The sequence below is a fragment of the Bos indicus genome, chromosome 16, assembly GCF_029378745.1.
Source record: "Bos indicus isolate NIAB-ARS_2022 breed Sahiwal x Tharparkar chromosome 16, NIAB-ARS_B.indTharparkar_mat_pri_1.0, whole genome shotgun sequence".
NCBI lineage: Eukaryota > Metazoa > Chordata > Mammalia > Artiodactyla > Bovidae > Bos > Bos indicus.
In genome coordinates, this window is record NC_091775.1 from 49526208 (window position 1) to 49547367 (window position 21160).

The following is a 21160-nucleotide window of genomic DNA, read 5'->3' on the forward strand; positions in this document are numbered from 1 at the left end:
GCCAAAGAGGAGTGTTTTTTATTCTTTGCCCTCCTGCAAGGTGTTTTGATCAACAGAGGAGCAGTCCCACTTCACACCATGCCCTGAGTTTGCCCTGAGAGAGGCCAGGGAAGATCACAGTCCCTGTCTCTGAGGGGCCACAGACTCCCCGCCCAGGACAGTGAGTATCCAGGTGCACAGGCTGGAACCTCAGGCTGAGAACCTCCTGGAGCCCAGCTGGAGGGGGTGGAAGGGTAGACAGCAGGCATGCGGCCTGGGGAGGGAGGCAGTGGAGCAGAGAGCAGGTGGCCAGGGCTCTTGGGGAAGAGGGCTTGGAGGGGAAGAGGGCTTGGAGGGGCAGAGTTGTTGATCCATCCTCTTGGGTAGAGCCTGCGGAGTTGGCACAAGGGGTTTGGAGGCCATGCAATCAGAGGACCTGGATTTGATGTGCTTGTTGTGTTTTCCTCGGTGCGAGACCTAACCTCTCTGAGCCTTAGTTAATGTGTATACAGGACCTGTGATTCTGGCACCAAGCCCATCCTTAATAAACACCCTGTGTGCTTTCCAGGCCGAGTCTGGGGCTCTGGGCCAATGTTTCCAAGCAGAACCTCAGGCTGAAAGATCCCAGGATGGGTCACACTGCCTCGGGCCAGGTCAGGCCCACAGGGGCAGAGGAGATGTTTTCTTTGCTCTCTGGGCATATCTGTGAGTGATATCCACCTAACCGTAGACACTCCTTCCATTGACTTTCTTCACTCACCAGCACAGAAGTAGTGGTGCCTATTCTGAGCCAGGCTTTGTGTGGGTTCTGGGTGGAACTGGATTGTTCCAGACCCTGGCGTAGGGGGATCATCATTGACCAAGTGCCCTAGGTCTGACCACAGCTCCTCCTGGGACCCCTGTTTCATTGTCACAATGTCTGGGGGGCCTGTTCCGGCCACTGAAGACACTTCCAGGATCTGGCTCTGGAAATGGGAGCTGGAGGAGGGGGCAGGGCCCAGATCCTGTCCCCCAGCTCCCAGGTCTGAGTGGGGTTTGCCTCCCGCCTTCTCCAGGCTGCTCCTGAAGCCTGCTGTGGGCAGATCCATAAGTTTTCAGTGACAGTGCCCGTCACCCTCATCTTGCATCTTGTGCTCAGTTGCTCTGACTCTTTGCTGCCCCATGGACTGAGCTCACCAGTCTCCTCTGTCCATGGGATCCTCCAGGCAAGCATACTGGAGTGGGTAGTTATTTCTTTCTCCAGGGGATCTTGCCAACCCAGGGACTGAACCTGAGAATCCTGTGTCTCCTGCATTGGCAGTTGGGTTCTTTACCACTAGCACCACCTGGAAAGCCCGCATCAGCAAGCTCCAAGAAAACTGCAGATGCTCAGAAAGAGGCATCTTCAGTTCACTGACAGAATTCATCACTCAAACCCAGAGGCTGCTCTTGGGAGTCTCAGGCCAATCCTGGATGCAGAAGCCCAGACTCACTGAACAGATCCAAACGGATCCACCTGAAGTCCTGACCAAGCATCTCAACCCGCTCCTGCCCACCCTCAGAACAGCTCTACTCTCAGCAGGGATGAGCATGAATGGGTTCTGGGTCTAAATTCACACATCACTCTGTACACCCAACTCTGGCAGCTGGGCCCAGGGAAATGTCACACCTGCTGGCAACCTTCCAAGGGCACCTTGAGAATCTAGTGAGATGCTGGTGAGCTCTGTACACGAAGAGTGTCAGGTGTGAGTGACCGCAGACACAGCTCTCTACCCTGATGCCCCCAACCCCATCTGAGCTCTTTTCAGACCATCAAGAAAGCATCTTAATAATAGTGGATGGAACATTGGCTGCAAGTTTGCTCTGTCCCTTTATGGTTCTCATTTTACAGATGGAGAAACTGAGGCTCAGAGAAGTCAAGCCATTAGTCCAGGGCACACAGCAGGCTATAAATGATGCTCAGGGGGGAATCCCTGTCTATCCAGCTGCAGGGCCTCCATGCTGTTTGTCCTAGCTACACTTGAGTCAAACTCATCCTGCTTCACCAGAGCTCGGACCGCGGATGGGGTGATTCTGCCATCTCATCCTTTCTGAAGCTGCTTCCAGTGGAGGACCAAGGGTCGTCCTTGGTTCCAAGGCCCTGCTTGTAGCACACAGCTCTGCCTCCCTCTCCACACTTCCTCCTTCACTGCAGCCTGACCACGCCCCCCTCCACCAGGACCTTCCCATCCTCCTTTGGTCTCCTTCCATCTGACCACACCTGACCACATCTCCAGTCCCAAAGCTGTCCTTGACAGCCCCTGGCCCAGCTCAGTAACCTCCCCTCCTCTGTGATTGGCACAGCAAGATACAGATAACAGGAAAAACAGCAACAAAACAAAACAAGGCACAGCTGACTTGGTTCTACAGTGATCACTGAAATTTTGTTAGGATTTGGATTTAAGTTATGCACAGTGAGGTGGGTGTGGGACAGTGAGTTACTTAGCTAAGAAGTGAGTCTAGCAGAACACCAAGCACCCGCCTGGCTCCTGCTCTTCATAGATTACCTAGCAGTGTGGCACGTGCTAGGTGATGTGCAGTTTACTAGGGAACAGGTAAGTAAACACCTGGTCTAGTTCAGTTCAGTCGCTCAGTCGTGTCCGACTCTTAGCGACCCCATGAATCACAACACGTCAGGCCTCCCTGTCCATCACCAACTCCCGGAGTTCACTCAAACTCACGTCCATCGAGTTGGTGATGCCATCCAGCATCTCATCCTCTGTCGTCCCCTTCTCCTCCTGCCCCCAATCCCTCCCAGCATCAGAGTCTTTTCCAGTGAGTCAGCTCTTCGCATGAGGTGGCCAAAGTATTGGAGTTTCAGCTTCAGCATCAGTCCTTCCAATGAACACCCAGGACTGATTTCCTTTAGGATGGACTGGTTGGATCTTCTTGCAGTCCAAGGGACTCTCAAGAGTCTTCTCCAACAACACAGTTCAAAAGCATCAATTCTTCAGTGCTCAGCTTCCTTCACAGTCCAACTCTCACCTCCATACATGACCACTGGAAAAACCATAGCCTTGACTAGACGGACTTTTGTTGGCAAAGTAATGTCTCTGCTTTTCAATATGCTATCTAGGTTGGTCATACTTTTCTTCCAAGGAGTAAGCGTCTTTTAATTTCATGGCTGCAGTCACCATCTGCAGTGATTTTGGAGCCCCCAAAAATAAAGTCTGACACTGTTTCCACTGTTTCCCCATGTATTTCCCATGAAGTGATGGTACCAGATGCCATGATCTTAGTTTTCTGAATGTTGAGCTTTAAGCCAACTTTTGCACTCTCCTCTTTCACTTCCATCAAGAGGCTTTTTAGCTCCTCTTCACTTTCTGCCGTAAGGGTGGTGTCATCTGCATATAAGCAAAGGAGAAAAGGAAAGATATAAGCATCTGAATGCAGAGTTCCAAAGAATAGCAAGAAGAGATAACAAAGTCTTCCTCAGCAATCAATGCAAAGAAATAGAGGAAAACAACAGAATGGGAAAGACTAGAGATCTTTTAAGAAAATTAGAGATACCAAGGGAACATTTCATGCAAAGATGGGCTCGATAAAGGACAGAAATGGTATGGACCTAACAGAAGCAGAAGATATTAAGAAGAGGTGACAAGAATACACAGAAGAACTGTACAAAAAAATCTTCACAACCAAGATAATCACAATGGTATGATCACTCACCTAGAGCCAGACATCCTGGAATGTGAAGTCAAGTGGGCCTTAGAAAGCATCACTACAAACAAAGCTAGTGGAGGTGATGGAATTCCGGTTGAGCTATTTCAAATCCTGAAAGATGATGCTGTGAAAGTGCTGCACTCAATATGCCAGCAAATGTGGAAAATTCAGCAGTGGCCACAGGACTGGAAAAGGTCAGTTTTCATTCTAATCCCAAAGAAAGGCAATGCCAAAGAATGCTCAAACTACCGCACAATTGCACTCATCTCACACGCTAGTAAAGTAATGCTCAAAATTCTCCAAGCCAGGCTTCAGCAATATGTGAACCGTGAACTTCCTGATGTTCAAGCTGGTTTTAGAAAAGGCAGAGGAACCAGAGGTCAAATTGCCAACATCCGCTGGATCATCGAAAAAGCAAGAGAGTTCCAGAAAAACATCTATTTCTGCTTTATTGACTATGCCGAAGCCTTTGACTGTGTGGATCACAATAAACACCCGTAGGCACCATGTAAACACCAGGTGTTTACATAACAGGTATTTGGGTCTTCCCTAGTGGTTCAGTGGTAAAAAATCCACCTGCCATTGTAGGAAAAGGGGTTCATGGGTTTGATCTCTGGGTAGGAAAGATCCCCTGGAGAAGGAAATGGCAACCCACTCCAGTATTCTTGCCTGGAGAATCCCAAAGACGGAAGAGCCTGGTGGGCTACAGTCCACGGGGTCACAGAGTCGGACACAACTGAAGCAACTTAGCACGTGTAAGTGCGTACATATACATAATACTTTTTCAGATTCTTTTCCCTTATAGGTTATCATGAAATATTGACTACAGTTTCCTGTTGTGTAGAGTAGGCCCTTGTTGTTTATCTGTTTTGTGTAGAATATGTATATTTTAATCCCAAACTCCTAATTTATCCCTTGTTCCCTTTTCCCTTCGGTAACCATATGTTAGTTTTCTATGTCTGTGGATCTTAAATAGCAGATATTTAAATATTTAGTACTTAATAAGAAAGTAAATACCCAGTAATTTACTAGGTGTTGCCTAGAAAATCTGATGACATGATCAAATATTATTTCTTGGTGAAAAATGACTCTGGAATGAGAGCCAGCTGCTGGTGTCAGGATACTAAGTGGATGGGGAACCCATGCCTTCTGACATCAGTTCCTTGGGTGGCTGTGTGCGGACATGAGCCCTCTGTCCCAAGGGTCCACGGACTCTGTGAAGGTGGGGTGGGGGTTGAACTCCGTGGGCTGTGGCCTGGCCCAGGGCTGGAGACTTTTACGTCATGATTGAATCAGTAAAAGATTCCTGCAAAGTTTCTTTAAATAATATGACTCCTGGGACAACTAAACTGTGGTTTTATTTATAAACACTGTGGTTGCACTGAGCAGTCCTGGGCGTCATTAGCTGAAGCGAGGGTCTCCAGAGACACGGGTTGGATTGCTCAGGAGCATGGCCAGTTCAGACATGGGACACTCAACATCCACCCAACCATTAGAAGGAACAGGTTTGTGGGGCCTGGATACCTCCTGTGTTCACGTGAGCCCACTGTAGGACCTGCCTTCACACGCAGTCACACGGCTCTCAGCACCCAGCTGGGCTTTCCTCTGAGACCACCGATGGGGAGGCGTATATGAACCTCGGGGAAGAGGCCTGGTAACATGGACGTGCTGTGGTTCTGCCCCCAGGAGCCTGCAGAGGCCCATCGGTCCTCCAATGCTTGGGACCAGCTCTGGGCCCATCTAGCTTGTTCGAGGCAGGGTCTGACACCCCCAAGAGAAGAAGGGAGCCCAAGGGATGCCCACTGATTCCCTGTCCTGGGACTTGGCATCATGCACTGGGTGATGAAAGGCCAGGATCAGTTGAGGGGCTGCAGAGTGACTGCAGTGTCTTGGCTATGAGTTCAAGTGCTGGGCTCAGTCGCTTCAGTCACGTCTGACTCTTTGCAATCTATGGACTGTAGCTCACCAGGCTCCTTTGTCCATGGAATTCTCCAGGCAAGAATACTGGAGTGGGTTGCCATGCCCTCCTTCAGGGGATCTTCCCAACACAGCAATTGAACCCATACCCCTGACATCTCCTGCATTGCAGGCAAGTTCTTTACCCCTGAGTCACCTGGGAAGCCTAGGGTGCAAAGACCACCACAATAACGCTCTTAATGCCTCTGCGTGTGATGTTCTTTTTAACACAAATCTGAATGATTCAAGGTTTGCCTGTGACCATGTCTGTTGGACTCTGAGCCTGGGACTCTGACCAAGACACACGCCCCATAGCCGACCTGGCTTGGCTCTGTCTGGGACGGCCCCTGAGATCACAGTCATAGGAATGATTGGCTGGCTACGCATCACTTATCACAGGTGGGAGGAAGCCCCAGACCCCTGCTATAGGTGGTGGGGCCTCAGAAATGGATGAAGCATTGAGGGGGATCCAGGAGGGTCCTCAAGACCAGTAAGGATGATCCTGGGCCCTGATTATAACACAGCCTCCAACACTCCTGGGACCTGAGGTTCTAGTCAGCCACACGGAGGGAGGGAGGAAGCACCTCTGTGCTCCTGATGGAACCACTTCTGCTGGCGAGGGGCATCCTTGCCAGCTCCTCCGGGCAGTGGGTGAGCTTCGGAGGGCGGAGCCCTGCCTTGCCAGTGCTGTGGATACAAGGATGTGTGCTGAGAACAAGTGTTGCTGGTAGCCACCAGGGCTCCCCTTGGGCCATAAACTAAGATTCCAGTCATCTCATCCTCTGTCATCTCCTTCTCCTTCTGCCCTCAATCTTTCCCAGACTTAGAGTGTTTTCCAATGAGTTGGCTCTTCACAACAGGTGGCCAAAGTATTGGCGCTTCAGCTTCAATCCTTCCAATGAACTTTCAGAGTTGATTGCCTTTAAAATTGACTGATTTGATCTTCTTGCTGTCCAAAGGACTCTCAAGAGTCTTCTCCAGCACCACAATTTGAAAGCATCAATTCTTTGGTGCCGTCACTTCATGGAAAATATCTCCTAGGAGATAGTGAAGGACAGATAAGCCTGGCGTGCTGTAGTCCATGCGGTCCAACTCTCTTTATGGTCCAACTCTCACATCCATACAAGACTACTGCAGAAACCATAGCTTTGACTATATGAACTCTTGTCAGCAAAGAGATGTTTCTGCTTTTTAATATGCTATCTAAGTTTGTCATTGCTTTTCTTCCAAGGAGCAAGTGTCCTTTAATTTCATGGCTGCAGTCACCATCTGCAGTGATTTTGGAGCCCAAGAAAATAAAATCTGCCACTGCCTCCACAGGTTGGAGGAGGATGGGACTTCTCTGATGGGGCGCTGCCCTGCAGAGCTTCAGAGTTTAGAGGACCCTGTGTCTGTCCTTGCCTTCAAAGCACCTCTTGGGGCCATAGCTCCATCTGACCCCCTAGTACAGGTTTGCGGTTCTGTGAGTGCTGCTCTGGGCAGGGGCCACCCTGAGGCCCTGGCATATGGCAGCTTCAACAAAGTGACTCAGAATTCACTCTGAAACTGCACCGTTATGCTCAGTCCAACCAGGTGGCCCAATGGAGCCTGTCCTGTTGTATTTGCAGGATGTTGGAGAATAGGGAGAGTCAGGGAGAGGACAGAGTTACTGTCACTGGACAGTGATGACCTCTTTCTAAACTGTAGGATCAAAGACCAGCCCCCTTGGATGATATTATCTGGTGGGTGTGGTCAGTGCCCTCGGGGTGGGTGGGGAGATTGGTGTCTCAGATGGCTGGTCACACACCAGGGAGTACATGGGCACTTCTTACTGGAGTGTAGGCATCCCAAGCTGCCCTGGATAAGAAGAGTCACTAATAAAGATCATCCTGGAACAACTACAATAGCCCTAAAGCCCCAAATCTGTGGCTTTGCACATGCCCACCAAGTAGCTATCAGGGGCTTCTGTGATAGCTCAGTTGGTAAAGAATCTGCCTGTAATGCAGGAGGCCTTGGTTTGATTCCTGGGTCAGGAAGATCCCCTGGAGAAGGGACAGGCTACGTACTCCAGTATTCTTTGGCTTCCCTTGTGGCTCAGCTGGTAAAGAATGTGCCTGCAGGGAGGGAGATCTGGGTTCGATCCTTGGGTTGGGAAGATCCCCGGAAGAAGGGAAAGGCTACCCACTCCTGTATTCTGGCCTGGAGAATTCCAAGGGCTGTATAGTCCATGGGGTCACAATGAGTCGGACACGACTGAACGACTTTCACTTTCACCAAGTGGATGGCATGCACTTGAGGACCATGATGTGTTTTGTGTAGTTGCTCAGTCATGTCCAACTCTTTTTTGCTTCCCCATGGACTGTGTAGCCTGCCAGGCTCCTCTGTCCATGAGATTCTCCAGGCAAGAATACTAGAGCGGGTTGCCGTTTCTTCCTCCAGGGGATCTTCTCGACCCAGGGGTCGAACCCAAGTCTCCTGAGTCTTGGGTGAAGAAGGTGGGTTCTTCACCACTGAGCCACCTGGGAAGCCAAATAGAAACCTTAGAACAAGTGAGTCTCACTAACTCGGTGAGATAGGAGATGCTGGTGTAGGTGGCATGGCTGGAGAAGGCAGCAGGTCCAAGCTCCCAGGCCCTGGAACCCATAATCTTTGGTGGGGTTGTGGACAGGGTCCACTTTACCACTAAAAGTACATTCCTCTGTCAGGCAGGAATAAAGATATTCCTCTCTCTATCTTTCTCCCACTCTCTCTGAGCACATTTATTTGGATTCCTCAAAGGTAAAGAAACATAGATCATACCGACAATGAATCAATGAATGGGTGAAGGAATAAGTGAAGTCATGTACTCCCTTCTGAGGCTCCTCCATCTGAGGCAGGTGGCTCCTGGCTTGAAGCATCTTCATCCATCGCCTTTTGCTGGGAAGACAGGGATTTGCTTATGTGTCAATGGGCCCTGTACCCAGGACAGGTCACTTACTGGGCACAAATTCAGCCTAGTATTTGGAGCTGCCCAAACCATTGCCCAAAGCTGACCACTTGAGGGTTTCACTTCTGCCTCTCAATTACTTTCCCCCTTCATCTCCCACTGGTCCCTTTGAAGCTCCTTAATCAGCATCAGTCAGTGTACAACCTTCCCGCCTCCTCCGTGAAGCTTTACCAGCCAGCCCTCATCCCCTCCCCCAGATCCCTGTTTTTCCCCACAATTCTTTTGGCATCCAGTCCTAACTTCACTTTGCTATAAAGCCTTCCTTGAAGCCCTCTTGCAAATGTGCCCTTGCCCCGTGCTTCACACACAATATATTTTTCCTTTTCTGTTTTACAAATGACAACACAACATGCATCTGGTTTCTTAGCAAAGCCTTGCTCTCCTTGAAAAGAAGGACATTATTATCCTCACATGGGATTCCCTCGTGGCTCAGATGGTAAAGAATCTGCCTGCAATGCGGGAGACCTGGGAATGACCCCTGGGTTGGGAAGATATCCTGGAGGAGGGCATGCAACCCACTCCAGTATTCTTGCCTGGAGAATTTCATGGACAGAGAATCCTGGCGGGCTACAGTCCACGGGGTCTCAAAGAGTAAGACACGACTGAGCCGCTAAGCACAAGCACAAGGCTGGTACCTACATCATGTCGGATCCACAGTAGGTATTTGAGTCTCTTGCTGGTTTAATTGGATAGTTAGGCTTCCTGGGTAATAATACCCCCAAAGACTGTGTGAAGTGGAAGGCATTCCTTCTCTGGACCCCAGAAAGGGGAGGTAGGGAGGTGTGGGTGGGAATGTGTGAAGAGCAGCTGACTTTTCTCAGAGAACCACTTTGCCATAAATTACTTGTTCCCAAAGGGCAGCAATCCACAATACTCTATCATCCGTACATTTAATTTTTTCATTAAAACAATCTGATCATATGTTTCTGTGATAATAGGAAAACCGGTCTGTTTTTTTCCCTAGAAAAAGAATCTTAGTAATCTTACAATATCTGTAAGTAACTCACACAGCCAATCCTCGCCTTGTCCCAGTGCCCCCACCCAAGCAAACACTCATCCAGACAGTCTCCATAGCTGTCCCTGATCTGGCCAGAGCCTTCATTCGAAAATATCCCAGAGGAATCCCAGATGCCAGAGAAAGAAGGAGATGAAGCTTTGACTTCTGTGATGAAGAAGCTGGGCCACGCAGGACAGGAGGCAGAGGCATTCCTAATTCATACCACCTTTGACCATCACCAAAGGCAGAAGGCCAGGGACATCACGAAGACATAAATTTAAAACATAGAGTAGCTATTTGTGTGTGAGTCTTCAGATTCTGTTCCCTTCATGCATTCACACTTTGGGTCCTCACACGGAGTGACCACAGCTTGTCCGCCCATCTCCCTGCCTCCAGCTGTTTCTCCTTCCCTCCTGGACAGCTCCAAACACCCAGTACCAGCCAGGGTTCTAGGACTCCTTAAACAAGAGAAATTGATAAGAAGCCAGACAAGGAAACCAGGCAAGTCTTTATTGGGGGCCGTGGTGCAGCAGGGAGAGCGAAAACAAGTAACGGATGCCCTTGCTGGCTCCCCGGGGCTGGGGGGACACAGTAAGCTGGTTCCTTATATATGGGGTGAGGGGAGGGGTGGGTCCAGGTGTTGGGCTGGAGGGACGGCTTAGGTGGTTTGCCCACCCCTTCAGGGGTGCTAAGTGCAGGGGGCATGTACAATGGCCTGAACCCCTGCTTTTGCTCCTGGCTCTTCAGAAGTAACAGTTGGTCATTTTGGTCTTTTTATATCTTGCCCATAATTTGCTCCAACTGTGCATACAAGTGCAGTTATTTTTGTCCCTTACAGTTTCTTTGTTGCCCAAGGAGAAGTGAGTCTAGGTACAAGCATTGCAGGTCCCAGATCCCAGCCTGTCTCATGTCCACTTGGGAAGAGGTCTATGCCTGTCCTCCAAAGCCTCCTGTAAGCATTTGAGAGAATGCCCTCCTCCTCCCTGAAATGAAGAGCTGCATCTTCACCTGTTTCTTCAAAACTGGTAATTACATTTTATACCCATTTTCATGATCATCATCATGGCTTTTCAAAGATATCTTGGGAGAGGGGAGAGGATGGGGGCAGGTTCAAGGGTGACATTTGTTTCAGTCCAGATTGGAGAATTGGTGAAAGCAAAATATTTACATTCTTTGTAACCAGTGTGTTTTTCTTCTCTTCCTTCAAAACAAGAGGTCAGAGCACCCGTGAATGAACAGATTGTTGACTTCTATGTCTGAAAGCACCCAAAATAGCCCCTGTGAAGGCCCCCTGTTCCACTTCTATTGTTCTGCTTGGGCGGAAAATGCTGTCTGCGTTCCAGAAACAGAATTTCAAATTAGATTATTTGAATGAAATCAGCAGCTGTTGATTCAGAAGAACTGAAGAGCCGGTGTCATCAAATCCTTGATCAAGAAAAGGTCTCAAGAGAACATCTGGCCCTGTCTCCTGCACAAGCCTGTGGGGCCCCGGCTGAGCACAGCAGGACAGGTGATTTGCTTCCTCTCAAGAAGGTCCATGGGGACAGATGCCACACCTTCCCAGGCCACCTACTGCTGCCTGGCCAGTTAGTTTGTTTGAGTTGAGCTCCTGGACAGAGGAGCCTGGTGGGCTACAGTCCATGGGGTCACAAAGAGTTGGACACAACCAAGCGACTAACACTTTCTTTTGTAGAGAGTCAGAGCTTTCAGGGCACAGCATTTGGGTGGAGAGAGAGAGTTCCTGGAAGTGATCCATTGTTGTTGTTGTTCAGGCTCTCAGTCATATGCTCCTCTTTGTGACCCCATGGATTGCAGTATGCCTGGCTTCCCTATCCTTCAGTATCTCCTGGAGTCTGCTCAAACTCTTGGCCATTGAGTCAATGATGCCATGAGCCAAGGCAAAGCCCTAACACAGGGTGAACCAAGGAGCCTGCAGGGCTTAGCTCTCAGAGGCATCTGCATTTAAGGTAAGGTTCACTTTATGTGCCAACATGCTTGGGCCATGGTGCCCAGGAACGTGGTCAAATATTATTGTGTGTGGGAATGTTTTGGGATGGGGTAACACTTATTTTTCTTTTCTATTAATGAGTGAGTGATAGTCCCTCAGTTGTGTCCAACTCTTTGAGACCCAGTGGACTGTCTGTAGCCTGCCAGGCTCCTCTGTCCATGGAATTCTCCAGGCAAGAATACTGGAGTGTGTTGCCATTTCCTTCTCCAGGGGATCTTCCTGACCCAGGGATCGAACACAGGTCTCCCACATTGCAGGCAGATTCCTTACCTGAGCCACCAGGGAATCCTACTAATAAGAGACTTTTCTAAGCATAAAGACAGATCGGCTTACAAAGTATCAGCAGATACATGCTTGCCTTTATCTTAATATCTATAGACAATGCATCAGAATATATAAAGAATCCATCATTCTATTTATTTATTGGCTGCACTGGGTTTTCTATAGTCGCACAGAACAGGGTTTATTCTATAGTTGTGACGCTCAGGTTTCTCATTGTGGTGGCTTCTTTTGTCGCAGAGCAGGGTCTCTAGAGCACAGGTCCAATAGTTGTGGTTCATGGGCTTAGTCACTCTGTGGCACGTGGAATCTTCCCGGACCAGGGATTGAACCTGTGTCTCCTGCACTTGCAGGCAGATTCTTTACCACTGAGTGACAAGGGAAGCCCAGATAAAGGTAACATTTAAATCGATGGACTTGAGTAAAGCCCCTCTGTAATCTGGGCCTCATGCAATTCGCAGAAGATCTTAACAGAACAAAAGGCTGACTTTCCTCCAAGCAAGAGGGAATTCTGCAGCAAACTTGTCATCAGACTTTGTCTGTGACTTTAACTCCTCCAGGTTCACCAGCAGACAATGTTGGACTTGAACTCCAACTCCTTCCTGAGTCCCTAGCCGGTCAAGCTACCCAAGAGCCTCCACAATCAGGCACCCCAATTCCTTTCCATCTTTTTCTCTTTATATACACCTCCCCTGGAGATGGAAATGGCAACCCACTCCAGTATTCTTACCTGCGAAACTCCATGGACAGTCTGGCAGGCAACAGTCCGTGAGGTGGCAAAAGGCTGAACATGACTGAGCAACTAAACAATGACAACAAATACACTTCCAATGGGTTCTGCTTCTCTGGAGAATCCCGACTAATACAAGTCCCAAGAAGTGGATCTGAAAAATGTGTGTTGGGGAGGATGGTTCCAGAAAACAAAACTGGAGTATCTTATGCTAAGTCACTCAGTTGTGTCCAGCTCTGCAACTCCATGGACTATAGCCCACCAGGCTCCTCTGTTCATAAGATTCTCAAGGCAAGAGTACTGGAATGGTCTTATGTGCCCTCCTCCAGGGGATCTCCCAGACCCAGGGACTGAATCTGCATCTCTTGCCGTGGCAGGTGGATGCTTTACTTGGGCCACTTGGGAAGTCCATGTCTTCAGTACTAGAGAACAATCTAGTGGGTCTGGGACTATTTCTGGGTTAACTATACTGGGTTCAGCAGAATACATGCCTTGTAGGTAATGCTCAATAAATAAGTACTTAAGAGGATTAACCATATGAACCTTGAATTCTCTAAGGGCCTCATCATCATCATGATCAAATAAGTTAGGATCTTCCCAATACATTTTCATTTTTACTCTTTTTAAATTAAAATTTTTGGGAGCTTGCTGGTGCTCTGATGGTTAGGACTCAGTGTTTTCACTGCCAGAGACTGGGTTTGATCCCTGGTTGGGGAACTAAGATCCTCCAAGCTGCACAGTGCCACCAAAAATAAATAAATAGGTAAACAGATAAAAGGGCTTCCCTGATAGCTCAGTTGGTAAAGAATCCACCTGCAATGCAGGAGACCCTGGTTCAGTTCCTGAGTCAGGAAGATCCCCTGGAAAAGGGATAGGCTACCCATTCCAGTATTTCTGGGCTTCCCTTGTGGCTCAGCTGGTAAAGAATTTGCCTGCAATGAGGGAGACCTGGGTTCAATCCCTGGGTTGGGAAGATCCTTTGGAGAAGGGAAAGGCTACCCACTCCAGTACAAACAAACAAATAAATAAAAATCTGAAAGCTGATTTTTATTAACAAGAGGAGGAAACAACTCAATTTTTCCAGGAAGTGGTTGGCATTTGTCATTTTTTGGCTGCCTGGCCACTTAAACCCTTTCCCATGTGTGGAGAACCCTCCACCTTTCTGGGTCTTGAAGGGAAGAAGAGTTAATTCCCATTAGAAAAGCTGAACATGCCAGGTATTCATGTCTCCTGGGCTCCATCATCAGATGCACTCACATGACCAAACCTGGGAGCCAGTGATGCCCAGAGAGGATGGTATGCAGGTGGTGTGGTGGGGTGACTGTAGGAAACCTGAGTTCCTGGAGCAGGTCTAGTAATGTTCATGGGACAAACAGCAGCATGACTGTTTGGCAGCAGTGTCCTCCCTGGAGACAAGACCTGGAACAGAGACGTTTGAGAGAAGTCTGATGAACCACGGGAGCCTGAGTCACTGCACCACACTGACTCTCCTTGCCAGCTGAAGCAGCTCTACTTCCCTCTCTGACAGAGTGGTCCCCACTTGCCTGAAGATGCCCTAACGACCCTGCCTGAGGACCATGGTGAGTGGAAGCCATGCCTACATAGACCTTTCTTTCCTCCAGACCTAGCAGGACCAATGATAAACTGAAACACCAAAGAACTTTCAGGATTTGGTTCATTTACATCAGGAAAAAAATATGTTGCAACTCTAACCTTGACTAATAAAACCAACGTTCACAAAAAAGACATAAAGCATAAGACTAAGTTTGTGTCAGGTTGAAGGCATGCAGATATTCAATATATTGTTTGGTGATCTTTAATATAGTGTTTGGTGATTTTCTTTTGTTTCTTAAATTTTTTTCTTTTTTTACGTTTGGTGATTTTAAAACATGGTAAATATCTAAAGAACAATAAGAAATTGATAGCCAGAAAATTAATGATAGGAATTATGTCTGGAAGGAAGGGAAGGGGACACTAAGATTTCATAGTGGTGGTCCTAGCAGGGAAGCACATAATACTGACCAGGCTATTTTTTTCCTAATATGGGTACATATGTCAGAAATTTGTATTGCAATATGGTAAGTCAAACCTCTGAAAATTGTTCTATTTCCTGAGTTGATTGAACAAAACCTGGATTCAGCATTTCACCAGAGGCTCCCACTAAATGAAATTGGGATGCCAGCCTTCTTTTGTTTACCATAGAGGAAGGATTCCATGAGGAAGAAGATTAAAATACTGGAGCAGATTTATTACCTGCTCTCCAGTTCCTTAATTATGGCCTACCAGAAGGCTCAGAGCACTCCCTTCACCAATGTATTAATAAATGCTTTGATGATGGAAGGACCTGAAACTTAAAAAGAACTGTAGAGGCAGTTGTCTTTAGGCAGGCAATGCAGAGATGCTGCAGTTGAATTGGGCTTCCTGATTTAAATAGGAATTCCAAGAGCCTGGCCAGGCAAAGGACACGGTGACACTTTACCATCCAGGCAAAGTGGATGTGGTTACATTCTAAGACCCAAAATAGTGTAATTAGAAGGATCTGCTGTTCATAAATTACTAGAAGAAGCTCATGCATGTTGAGTCCTGTAGAAATGAAACACAGCACTTAAGAGCCTATTTGATTTCAATAAGCCAGATGAACAGAGCCTAAATAGAGCCATAATGATATAGAGTCTCAGCCCTTCACCTAAGGCTCTGACTGGAGTCAGTTCACAAGCCTAGGACCTCTTGAATGATGAGCTGGCTACACACCCTTGAGGTGGGATCTGGGAATAATCTTACAAAAAAGAATTATGAATTTTTCTCCTAATCCTCTCCAAAAAAGACCAGCAGCTTTTTGACTATTTAGCTATTCACTAGAAAAAAGGAAATGCTCAGACCTTCAGGGATTTGTCAGAAATGGGCCATGCTAAGTTGCTTCAGTCATGTCCAGATCTTTGCAACCCCATGGATTGTAGCCTGCCAGGCTCCTCTGTCCATGGGATTCTCCAGGCAAGAATATTGAAGTGGGTAGTCATTCCCTTCTCCAGGAGATCTTCCTGATCCAGGGATTGAATCCAGGTTTCCTGCATTACAGACAGATTCTTTACTATCTGAGCCACCAGGAAAGCCCAGAAATGGGCCAATCTCATCCTAATTGTGGGTGGAGTATTAAGAGAATCAGGTGATACACAGAGAGTGACTCTAATCCCCATTCTGTATGTCCAGTTTCTGAGCATATACTTGCAAGAAATACATCAGTAAGAGGAGAAATTCCCAAATTGCGTATTGACCCATGAAGGAAGAGCTATAGTTGTAGGACTGAGTGGTAGCAAATAACCATTTATGAGGACTTTCTGTGATCTTAAAGCCAATAGGTAAGAAACAAACAAAAAAAAAATGATATGATATTGGCTCAAAGATGAATCTTGACCATGAAATGAGGAAGGGGAAGTAGGTTGTTGATAAACATTGCAAGATGGAAGGGTAGGGAATTCTGGGGGTCCGTGGGAGCCCAGTGTTGACATCTAATGAAACATTAGAGCTACTGCTTGCAGGCAGCTCCACCAAGGGCTCAGATGCCTCAGGAATGAAGGATTTAAGTAAGGAAGATGTACATATATATAATGGAATATTACTGAGCCATAAAAAGACCAAAATTGGGTCTTTTGTAAAGACATGGATGGACCTAGAGACTGTCATATAGAGTGAAGTAAGTCAGAAAGAGAAAACAAATATCATATATTAACTCTTATATGCGGAATCTGGAAAAATGGTACAGATGAGCCTATTTGCAAAGCAGAAATAGAGACACAGATGTAGATAACAAACATATGGACTCCAATGGGGAAGGGGAGTGGGATGAATTGGCAAATCGGGATTGACATGTATAAACATTGAGACTATTGTATGAAACAGATAACTAATGAGAATCTACTGCATGGCACAGGGAACTCTGCTTAATGCTCTGTGGGGATCTGAATGGGAAGGAGATCAAAAAAGGGGAGTATATGTATATGTCTAGCTGATCCAGTTTGTTATACAATAGAAAATAGCAGCATTGTAAAGCAAATATACTCCAAGAAAAATTAATTTAAAAAGAATGTGACCAGCCAAAATGTTGGCTGAATGCAAATGGGATGAACAGTAGGGGAGAGGAGTCATAATTAGAAGTCATTGTCTCTTCATCAATTACACACAGGAGAACTGTAGCTTATTTCTGTATTTTCTTGCTTCCTGAGTCATGTATATAATATATAATATTAGAGAAGGAAATGGCAACCTTAGAGAAGGAAATGGCAACCCACCCCAGTATTCTTGCCTAGAGAATTCCATGGACAGAGGAGCCTGGCAGGCTACAGTCCACGGGATCACAAAAGAATCATAGATGACTTCAGTGACTAAACAACAGCAACAAACAATTGCCATGGTTGTTGTTTGTTTCTGTGGTTTGGACCATGGGTTACAGAATATCAAGATTAGATCACGATTGTACATGGAGGTAGACACCATGACGAATAGAACTTGAAGTCATGCTTTTGTTTTCAATTACAAGGAGTACATTTGTAGTGATGTCAGAGGAATAAATGTTAGATGGGAGCACTGCTTTAGAAATCTAAGAATGGGATGAGAGTACATGTTGATGCTGAGAAGCCAGGTGGGCAGGCTTCACAGGTTGTTGTCATTTGTTTTTCTGTTACCAAGCTTTTTATCTTCCTTCCTACTTGCGGCCATTTTCCCTTAGGGATCTTGGAGATAGAGACATCTTTTACATAGAAGCAGAGAAAGGCAAATATTCACAATTTTGGCCATCCTGGGACACCACTTTGTGACCTTGAGTCCACCAACCAGAGGCGTTTGGTCAGACTTGAGTCAGGATCTGCTGATGTAGGGAAGGGGGTGTTACTGAGCCAAACTTGGGTCCACTTGCCCAAGCACAGAAAAGTCGATCTGTTGACATGAGGTGGCGGAAAAAGTGCAGCATTTATTCCAGGCTCCAAGCAAGGAATCTAGGCAGCTAGTATCTAAAAGTCCTAAACTTCCTGAAAGTTTTCAGGGAAAGATTTTTTATGTTTTAATTTACTATTATTATTTTTTTAATTGAAGGATAATTGCTTTACAGAATTTTGTTGTTTTCTGTCAAACCTCAACATGAATCAGCCATAGGTATACACATATCCCCTCCCTTTTGAACCTCCTTCCCATCTCCCTCTACATCCCACCCCTCTAGGGTGACACGGAGCCCCTGTTTGAGTTTCCTGAGCCATACAGCAAATTCCCGTTGGCTCTCTATTTTACATATAGTAATATAAGTTTCCATGTTACTCTTTCCATACATCTCACCTTCTCCTCCCTTCTAAAGGCAGGGTGAGGGAGGGGAATTGTGAGGTATATGATCAGTTTGTAAACATTCTTCTGATTGGTTGGTGGTGAGGTAATCAGGAGTCAACATCATCAACCTTCTGGGGTCTATGTGATTATGGGCAGCATAAAGTTAACTTCTTCGACCTGCTGGGGATTTCAGTATCTGCAAAACAGCTCGAAGAACATTGCTCAGAATATTATCTCCGTAGCCCTTGCAGCAGTAATAAAGGTCCTTGACGTTTTTTTAAAACAGATTTATTTACTTATTTTAATTTTTGGCTGTAGTGGGTCTTCACTGCTGCTTCATTGCTTTCTCCTGTTTTGGGGCACAGGCTCTAGGCATGTGGGTTCAGTAGTTGCAGCTCCTGAGCCCTAGAGTATGTGGGATCTTCCCAGATCAGGGATCAAACTAGTGTCCCTTGCATTGCAATTCAGATTCTTAATCACCGGATCACTAGAGAAGCCCCCTCCTTGACTTTTTTTTAATGGCTGAACTATTATTATTTTACCTAGCTTGACTGTTTTCCTTTTTGCATTTCGTCACTTCTCTGATTAAATATTCTTTGGAATTCAGGGAAGGCCTAGGAGGCTGCTGTTATTCTATAGAGGGGCAGGTAGAAGACACTGGGGGGAGGTGGTCTGTTCCCAGAAGGCCCCATAGGGTCCTGCTCAGTTCCAGGGGTACAGATGTCTATGGGAGGAAAATATTCCTAGGGCACCAGCGCTGCAGGCTTGTGGCTCCTGTGTCCAAGATCTAACCCTAGTGGACACTTGGCAGTGCAAATTTTGAGAGCTGAGAGCCAATGCCGACACAGTAATGTCTCCCGGGTTGTTCTGCAGCATGAACATGTGTGCTGTCCTTGGCTCTCATGCCTTGAGTTTATCTTGCCAATCTCAACAATTCCACGAGCTGCTCCACCTCTACTGAACAAACTCCTTTTCTACTTAAACAGTGATGATGCTGTTTTCTGTTGCTTGCACCTAAGTCTGGGCTAATTGCAGAAGTGAGAAGCAGGTGAAATCCCTTTCTGGAAATGGAAATTTCCATTCCTTAATGACATAACTGTAGGTCAAAGACATCTGTACCATTAATAATAAAATCAGCATGAGGACCTTGAGGTCACTATGAATTTTTTTTCTGGTCAAAATGTAATATTTCTTTCTGGGAATCAAGCACAGACTCAGAGGTGATATTCAAACTGTTTTTATTTTTTCCCCAATCATTTTGTTTTTTTACAATAAATACTTGCCAGTATATAGAATTAGATGGTGGAATGAATGGTGAGAACCTTAAAGCACTATGTGTGTTTGAGAATTTACTAAGACTGCCTCTTTCCAGGTGGGGTAGGCTCATTGGCATGGTCTCTTACCCCAATTGGAGAAGGAAATGGCAACCCACTCCAGTATCCTTGCCTGGAAAATCCCATGGACAGAGGAGCCTGGCAGGCTGCAGTCTATGGATCGCAAAGAGTCGGGCACGACTGAGCAACTAACACTGGGGCATGTGTTTGCTCAATCTCTACTGCCATTGCCACTTACCCCAATGATACAGCTGATCACCCCACACTCAAACCCATCAATTGTCTGGGAGCGTGATATTGGATATCTAGGTCACTACATTCAGTATGAAAGGCATTGTTCCTTCCCAGGAAACCCCATCACAATGTAAATACAGAACCTAAAGAGATTAATAACATCCCACTAGCAGAAATCAATGGATAATTCATCAGATAGAATCCCCAGATGGAGCACAGAGAAAGCTGGAAAGCAGTGTGGGGTTTGTTTGTTGTGTGATTAATTCCCTGATTATTTGAAAAAAGATACACACTGAGTTCTTTAGGCCAGAATTTCCCAGACTGATATTCACAGAATACTGTATCAGGGAAATATTAATAATTACTCCAAGAATAAAGGCTTTGTGATCAAACATGTTCAAATATCTTCTCTGGAGAAACAAAATAATGCTCAGATTCCACCTGCTTCTCTAGTTCTATCTTGTTCACAGAGAATCAGCTCAAAGAATCATCTATGCTCTGTTTCTTTTTTTAATCTTTTATGGTTAATTTTATGCATCAACTTAGCTTGGCCATGGCCCACAGATATTTTATCAAACATCATTCTAGATGTTTCTGTGAGGGTGTTTTTGGATTAAGATTCAAATCGGCAGACACTGAGTGAAGCAGATTACCCTCCGTGGTGTAGGTGGGCCTCACTGATTCAGTTGAAGGCCTTAAGCAAAAGACTGAGGTTCCCTCAAGGGAGAGGAACCTGTCTCCAAATGGTCTTGACCTTGAGCTGCCATGTCAACTTTTCCTGGGTCTCCAGTTGGCTGGCCTGCCTTGGAAATTTTAGACTTGTCAGCCCCCACCATTGTACAAGTCAATGCCTTAAAATCAACCCATCTCTGTCTCCCGTACACACAGACACAAACACACACTTACACATCGTAGTCGTTCTCTGTCCCTGGAGAGCCCCGACTAATACAACTTAGAACACATTGTCTAACTCTCTGCCTTGGGCATCCATCCCTACTATTCTACTGAACCTGCTCTTGTTAGGCTCACCAGTGGCCACCATATAGGCAAAATCAAAGGAGGTTTTTATGCTTTTATCTTATTTGAACTTTCAGCAGTTTTTGGCTCATTTGATGCTACCTCCGTCTTTTATTTATTTACTTATTTGGGCTTCTCAGATGGCTTAGTGGTAAAGAATCCACCTGCCAAGTGAGATGTGGGTTCAAACCCTGAGTCAGGAAAATTTCCTGGAGAAGGAAATTGCAACCCACTCCAAATCCCTGTCTCCTGAATTGCAAGCCAGATTCTTAACCATTGAACCACCAGGGAAGTCCCAATGCTAACTCGCTCTTGAAATCAGTCTCTTCATGATTTTTTGACACTGCTAGATTTTGTTCTGTTTAATGGGAAGTTCTTACTCAGCCTCTTTATCAGCTCCTTATTCTTTGATTGACCTAAAACTTTTGGAGGGTTCCAGAAATTGCTACACATTCTTCCTGTTGAGGCCATCTTTGTCAAGATTGATGATAACTCTTTCTTCACTGGTAGTTCTCTTTTCTTGGTTTCCAACACAACATGTACTATTTGGCTTTTATCCTGTCTCAGCAGTGGTTCCTCCTTATCTCATCTTCTCCGCAGCTTCTTAAAGTTGTGCCAAAGAGCTCAGATCTTGGTTCTCTTCTCTTTACAGGTACATTCATTCCCTAGG